This window comes from Carex rostrata, chromosome 3 (assembly GCF_964058835.1).
Source record: "Carex rostrata chromosome 3, lpCarRost1.2, whole genome shotgun sequence".
Classification (NCBI taxonomy): domain Eukaryota; kingdom Viridiplantae; phylum Streptophyta; class Magnoliopsida; order Poales; family Cyperaceae; genus Carex; species Carex rostrata.
In genome coordinates, this window is record NC_135920.1 from 12,811,262 (window position 1) to 12,819,214 (window position 7,953).

Genomic DNA, 7,953 nt, shown 5'->3' on the forward strand with positions numbered 1-7,953 from the left:
CACACCTCAAATTAGGAGTTCTAGATTTATAAGGTGTGATCATGTCTCGCCTCATGTTTATTAATCAATAAACACGCAAGGCTAAATAAACACAATAATATCAAATGAAGCGGAAGTGTAAAGATAATCATAGAAACATCAGTCATACAACGCGTACAATAAATAAACATACACATAATATTCATACAATCAACAACATATCAAAATAGAACATAATCTAAAGAAGGAGGATACATGATCAAATGAGTTCCATGTATAATACGAGAACACACACCAGTGGAAAATATGGAATCAGGATCGATTATATACGCATATTAGTATCAGAATACAATCGATCCTGATCAAGGCGATACTGATACTACAATAATCTGGATCGGTTAAATAACCAATCCAAATAGTTTGCATTAGGATCGGTTCTTCTCTACAACCGATCTCGATTAGAACTATTAGGATCGGTTCTTTTAAACAACCGATCCTACTATGTGTTTATCTGGATCGGCTGTATAAAATAACCGATCCTAAAACAAACTATTTGGATCAGTTCTTTTATACAACCGATCCAGATCAACCACTATTAGGATTGGTTGTTTAGAAGAAACGATCCAAATAGTTATTTTTCATTTTTTTTATATGTCCATTAGGATCAGTTGTTTAAATAACCGATACAGATTAATATTATTAGGATCGGTTCTTTTTAAACAACCGATCCTAATGGTTATTTGAACATTTTTTTATAAAAATAAAAATTCTAGATCGGTTAATTGATTAAACCAATCCTATATATGTGTATCTAGATCGATTTTTGCAAATAACCGATCCTGATTTTTTATTTAATCTAAAAAAAATATTTTCATTTATTTGGCCAGCTTCCCATATATATTTTGCTGGCCAGTATATATTTTGCACAGTAAGAAGCAGTAATTAAATATCAAACACATCCTAAATTAAATATCATACACAAATCCTAAATTATTATAAAAAATTCATGGTCATGCAAATTAAGTTTACACATCCTAAATTGTTGTACTTCTTCTTGACTTTACCTCATTTAGTAAAATTTGAACCCACATTAGGCGAAGGTTGCTCAAGTGTTGTACAGTATGTTTAGCGGGAATATCCTGCATTTTTTAAAAGATAGAAGAGCATGCACAATTAATTGTGTATTATTATATTTGAAGCAACAATGCTTACTTTTGAAAAATATATAAATGCATATATACCTTTAACTTCGAAAAATTCTCGAAGAATTCCTTTATTATGTCTTGCATGAGTAACATGACATAATATGCACATTCCCAGCCTGTTGGTTGTTGTGGGCACTATATAACAAGTTTGAAAAAATTGAAATGTATGTTAATGAGCATACAAATGGCTTATATGTCTAGATATTCACAAATTTTTGCATCTAGGTCCCTATAATCATATCCCAATAGAACTTTACCTTGCAATCGTTATGAACCGTTAAAGAAGTATTCATTTCCCTGATGAAGACACTATTAGGATCAGTTATTTCATATAGCCGATCTAGATAGGCCGATCCTGATTCTAGTTTTTCCACTAGTGACAGAAACTCGTAAACTGAACCAAAAGCCCTAAATAAAGATAATCAACTGGCGTGGCCATCGGGGACAGCTCCTGGCAACTCCTGCTGCGAATCACCAATCTTTGTACCTAAAACCCACAAAACAACTTGTGGGTGAGCGACTAATTGCCTAGTATGTGACATAGAATTATCCTTTCAGGAATCCTCTATGATCAAAGTACTTTTAATTGTAACTTACGTACAATTTATAATGGTACCTATTATGCACATGTGTTAACCTATCTCAATATCTAATGAAAAGAAAATACTTTTAATCAATGCATGATGCAGCTAATCTATTATGCCAACATGCGAAATATTCCCAAAATAAAATACAAGAGTGTATTATATTCATAGTCAAAACAAAATCTAGTACGAAAGTACTATGTGTACGAATATAATAATAATTCGGATATTAAATCACTCCGTGCCGTGCCAATAGGATCGATAGATCCAATACGATATAATTCAAGTACTGCATGCGATCAGAGGCACAATGATACACGTTGCTAAGTGACATCGAGCATTGCCCATAATATTGTAGCACACTAGCATATTGTTATATCTAAATTTTGAATTTCATCTTGCCTAAACGATTCTTCGACCAAATATATAAAATAGAAGAAATCATACAAGCACAATGTAACAACATAGTCAAACAATTACGTCCGAGTGTCAGCCTTTAGATATTTGAGATTTTGGTGAATGGATGATGGATCCCAGTGTAAGGAGCATAAAGTAGTGAGTCTAGTGACTGGGTCCCAGTGTAAGGAGGATAAAGTGAATACCCAGCTGTCCACATTTAATACCTTCCGCGCGTGGTGAGAGAAGGTAAGAAAAAGAATAAAATAAACAAATTGATAGTTGGTTGCGGAGGTCTATACTAAATTACTAGAGTAAAGCTAGCGTGTGACATGCTCATCAAGAAAGTTTGGTGAGCATAACTCCAAAAGTATATCGGATCGACGTCAAATGCCAAATCCAAACCGTTGAAATCCATGTACTTCATGAGTGATGCATATACATGCAAAATTTTGAAAGTTTCGAGTTTATTTGCTACACGGTCAAGTGGTCAAAGAAATAATAAAAATTGAATATATAAAATAACTTATAATAAAATGTTCATTTCTTTGACCACTTGACCGTGTAGCAAATAAACTCGAAACTTTCAAAATTTTGCATGTATATGCATCACTCATGAAGTACATGGATTTCAACGGTTTGGATTTGACATTTGACGTCGATCCGATATACTTTTGGAGTTATGCTCACCAAACTTTCTTCGTGAGCATGTCACACGCTAGCTTTACTCAAATTACTAATATCCGAATTTTGAAATATAACGGATACGGATAATTATCCGTATCCGTATCTGTATCCACTTTAAAAATTAAAACTATATCTGTATCCTGTATCCGCATAATTTATATCCGTATCCGCATCTGGATTCGCAAATTATCCTTATCCGAATATTTGAATCCGCAAATTTTGGGATATGGATCCGGACATATAACATCCAATCCGTTTGCACCCCTAGATTCATTACTGATTTCTCTTTGCAAATACAATTAATGAACTTCCGATTTTTTTATTTATATCCAAAAATTAAATTAAATTTCAAAAACTAACCGAACCGGCTGTCAAATTTTAAATCTACCCAAACCGGTTAACCGTTAACCGGACCAAATTTCCGGTTAACGGTTAACCGGACCCTTTGAAATGGTTCGGTTAACCGTTAACCGGACCCAAACCATGGGTCCGGTTAACGGTTAACCGGATTCGTTGGTTCGCTGAACCGTTAACCGAACCCAATTTTTTTTTTTTTTTTTTTTTTTAAAACAGAAAATTTTAAATTTTTTTTATTTTTCTATTGAAAATATACATGAAAATTCATATTTAGATTTATCAAATTTACACCAAAAAATTTTGTAAATCAAATATGAAATTTAAAATTATAGAAAAATACACATACACATACACATACACATACACATACACATACACATACACATACACATACACATACACATACACATATACATAAATAATATACGGTTACCAATTTTTTTTTTTTTTTTTTTTACTTTTTTTTAAAACAGAAAATTAAAATTTTTTTTTCTATTGAAAATATACATGAAAATTCGTATTTAGATTTATCAAATTTACACCAAAAATTTTTGTAAATCAAATATGAAATTTAAAATTATAGAAAAATACACATATACATATACATAAATAATATACAGTTACCAAATTTTTTTTTTTTTTTACTTTTTTTTAAAACAGAAAATTTTAAATTTTTTATTTTTCTATTGAAAATATACATGAAAATTCGTATTTAGATTTATCAAATTTACACCAAAAATTTTTGTAAATCAAATATGAAATTTAAAATTATAGAAAAATACACATACACATACACATATACATACACATATACATAAATAATATAAGGTTACCAATTTTTTTTTTTTTTTACTTTTTTTTTAAAACAGAAAATTTTAATATTTTTTATTTTTCTATTGAAAATATACATGAAAATTCATATTTAGATTTATTAAAATTTTCTCTTTTAAAATTTTTTTTTAAAAAAGTAAAAAAAAAAAAAAAAATTGGTAACCGTATATTATTTATGGATATGTATATGTGTATGTGTATGTGTATTTTTCTATAATTTTAAATTTCATATTTGATTTACAAAAATTTTTGGTGTAAATTTGATAAATCTAAATACGAATTTTCATGTATATTTTCAATAGAAAAATAAAAAAAATTTAAAATTTTCTGTTTTAAAAAAAAGTAAATAAAAAAAAAGGGTTCGGTTAACGGTTCAGCGAACCAACGAATCCGGTTAACCGTTAACCGGACCCATGGTTTGAGTCCGGTTAACGGTTAACCGAACCATTTCAAAGGGTCCGGTTAACCGTTAACCGGAAATTTGGTCCAGTTAACGGTTAACCGGTTTGGGTAGATTTAAAATTTGACAGCCGGTTCGGTTAGTTTTTGAAATTTAATTTAATTTTTGGATATAAATAAAAAAATCGGATGAACTTACTTCTGGCATAAAAAAAATTCTTCACTTAAGAAAAAATCCTTTAGTTATACTGAAACGAAGTATATATTTGAAGCAATAATTGCTGCTTAACTGAGAAAGCAATGAAATTATGCTAAAAGCAGGCTTTTGTTATTCAAAAAATATAATTGTCATCTACTAGCTAGCTAGGAACATACTCGCTAATTTCTTTATTTAGATACAAGGCACATATATAAGTGCAACATTGTACTTGTCAACAATAGAGAGAGTAATTTTATTTTAATCCAGTCACTAACTAGAATTGTTCAATGGCATATATGGAATGCTAATAGAAATTTGGATATGTCAATAACATTAACATCAGCAACACATGTTATACTGAAAGATATTTGAAAGCTAGTAGATTGTTCTAATAAGGTCCGATTTTTTTTATTTATATCCAAAAAAATAATTAAATTTCAAAAAATAACCAAAGCTGAACAGGATTTCGAAATCTACCCAAAACGGAAATTTTTTTTCTGGTAATTCAGTCCAAAACCAGAAAAAATTTCTCCGGTTTTAGAATTCCAAAATAGAGGCTAAAAAAAAGGAGAAACCGTAAATTTTTTTTCCGATTTCAACTTTTTTTTTCAGATTTCTTTTTTATTTAAATAAAAATATTTATAATTTATTTATTTTTTGTATTGAAATATTAAAAATATTTAATATATATCTTTAAAAATAGATGAAATACTATATAATTTGATTTATTAGAAAGACTGCTACAAATAACCCGGATTAACATTTTTCATGCTGGATTTTTTGCGGCTGTAAGAAAAATTAATATATTTCTTTATGAGTTATTGGAAAAAATTAAAAATACTTGGATTCTAAGTTATTGATCCCGGTTTAAAAGTCACTTCCAAGTAATACATAAAATATTGTGATCCTTCTAGTACATTTAATTTATAAAAAATTATATCTATTTTGAGAATTCTTTTTAATAACAATCATTAAATAACTTAAATTTTTTTTTTCAAAAATAGACACTTTTTAGAAATTAAATATACTAGAAAGATGACAATATTTTATGTATTTACTTAGAAGTGACTTTTGAACCAGAATCAATAACTGAGAATCCAAACATTTTTATTTTTTTTTCAATAACACATAAATTAATATATTAATTTTTCTTACAACAGCAAAAAATCCGGCATAAAAAATGTTGATCTGGATTATTTGTAGCAGTCTTTCTAATAAATCAAATTATATAGTATTCCATCTATTTTCAAAGAGATATATTAAATATTTCTAATATTTCAATATAAAAAATAAATAAATTATAAATATTTCTATTTAAATAAAAAAGAAATCTGAAAAAAGAAAAAAATTGAAACCGGAAATTTTTTTTACGGTTTCTCTTTTTATTTTTTTAGCAGCTGTTTTGGAATTCTAAAACCGGAGAAATTTTTTCCAGTTTTGGACTGAATTATCGGAAATTTTTTTTCCGGTTTTGGTAGATTTCGAAATCCTGTTCAGCTTTGGTTATTTTTTGAAATTTAATTATTTTTTTGGTTATAAATAAAAAAATCGGAATAAGGTGCATGCAGTACTGAAACATGAACTGCACCTATATATATGTGTGTGTAGAATTTTTTTTACCATTACCAGTTTCTCAAAAAATAATATTAATTGTTTGTTCTGTTTTTAGATTAAACAGCAATTTTAGTGGACTTCTTCGTTTACTTTTCTGTTACGATGCATCTTAGTTATAATCTACATAATAATCTTTATTTCTCCTTTGTAGTACATGCTTATATCCTTAGAAAAGCATGTGATCATAGCAGGAAAAAGGGAGAAAACATTATTTAGATCTTAAATGAGACAGACCTTTAAACAAACACTCTCTTTATATAGTTCCAACATAACAAAAATTAAGTTTTTTTATTTCTGATATTAGTCCAAATCATACATTCCAAACACACAAGTTTTCAATAAGAAATGGGAAATTAAAGAAATGAGAAAGCAGCAGTAACAGCAAACAACAGACCAAAGAAACACCAAACTAACAAACAATCAAATAAGAATAGATCCTGCAGATGCTCAGGGGCAGGTGAAACCAGAGGGGCAAGACTTGTTACAGTAATTAAGCACAAGGCTAAGATCAACAGGCAAATTGAGGTTAATCCCCAGGATGTTAGCCTTGATCGCAGTGCAGAGACAGACCGCTGCTTCAAGGTCAACCAATCCTTCGAGCAGAGAGCAGCACGGGACGACAGGTGGTTTTCCTACTTTGGCCTTGATCAAATCAAGCACGTTGGCGCACACTCCGAGCTTGAGCGCGTCAACTGGGCAGGTGGCACCAGATGGTGTATAAGGGCTTGGTGGCTTAGGTTTTGGGGCCGGTGGTGGCGTTGTTGGTTTAGGGCTAGGACAGTAGCTACAGGCATTTGCAAATGTGAGGCACAGGACCTGGGCTAGAATTAGAAAGAGTGCAATGGTAGCATTGAACTTTGATGCCATTGCTTAATAACTAGGGTTTTGATTCTAGTTTGTGTTGTTGAGACTTGATTGTGTTTGCTGTGGTCTCAGTTGGGGGTGAGTAGGAGGTATTTATAGCACTATGACTGGATGAGGGGTGTTGCATGGCACTGTAATCTGTCCAGTAGCAGAGCAATGAAGGTAACTTTGTCAGTGTGTTTGACTTACTCGACCTGATCAATGGTTCAAGCTGAGCTATCTCAGATCAAAACAATCTGAACAAGTACCTCTAGAAGTTTTTTGATTGATTAATTGGATGATTGTGTTTGGCCTGTAGTCTTGTGTATAAATGGTGTTCTCCGGTTTTAGCATAACTGGAGGCTAAAGCCAACATCTATTAACATTTTGTATTTGGAGAGTTGGTAGTGTAGTAAGAATGGACAGAGGTGATCCCGAGAAATAAAAAGTATATCTTCAGAAAAAAAATCTTATCATTTCAGTTGTTTGTTACTCAACAGTCAACAATATCCTTTTTTTTATTGCATGTTCAAGCGCTTCATGTTTCTTATAAATTTTCTCTGCGCATTCACTCCCTTTAATTACCATTTTCCTTTTGGCAAATTTTGATCTACCCTCTTCATATTTTTTAGCTTTTTGGGCCTAACGTCTAGTCCATGCACATAATTAATTAGCGCGCAGTAGCAGTACACCTCAACTATATATGGTGAAATATTTCAATTTATAATAATTACATGGTTAAATACTGAAAGTTATATAGTAAAAATGCTTATATAATATTGTATGCAAATATTGAATACTATTTATTTATTTTACATAATATCATACATAAACATTATATTTTGTACGTACATGTGGT

General features: G+C 30.2%; 1 pseudogene across 1 annotated transcript; it reads right to left on the bottom strand.

Moving 5' to 3' along the window:
• Positions 1–6,524: 6,524 nt before the first annotated feature.
• Positions 6,525–7,287, bottom strand: LOC144551583 (lipid transfer protein EARLI 1 pseudogene; annotated as a pseudogene). The gene has a single exon (XR_013510834.1). The product of XR_013510834.1 is annotated as a lipid transfer protein EARLI 1 pseudogene (transcript).
• Positions 7,288–7,953: the final 666 nt, after the last annotated feature.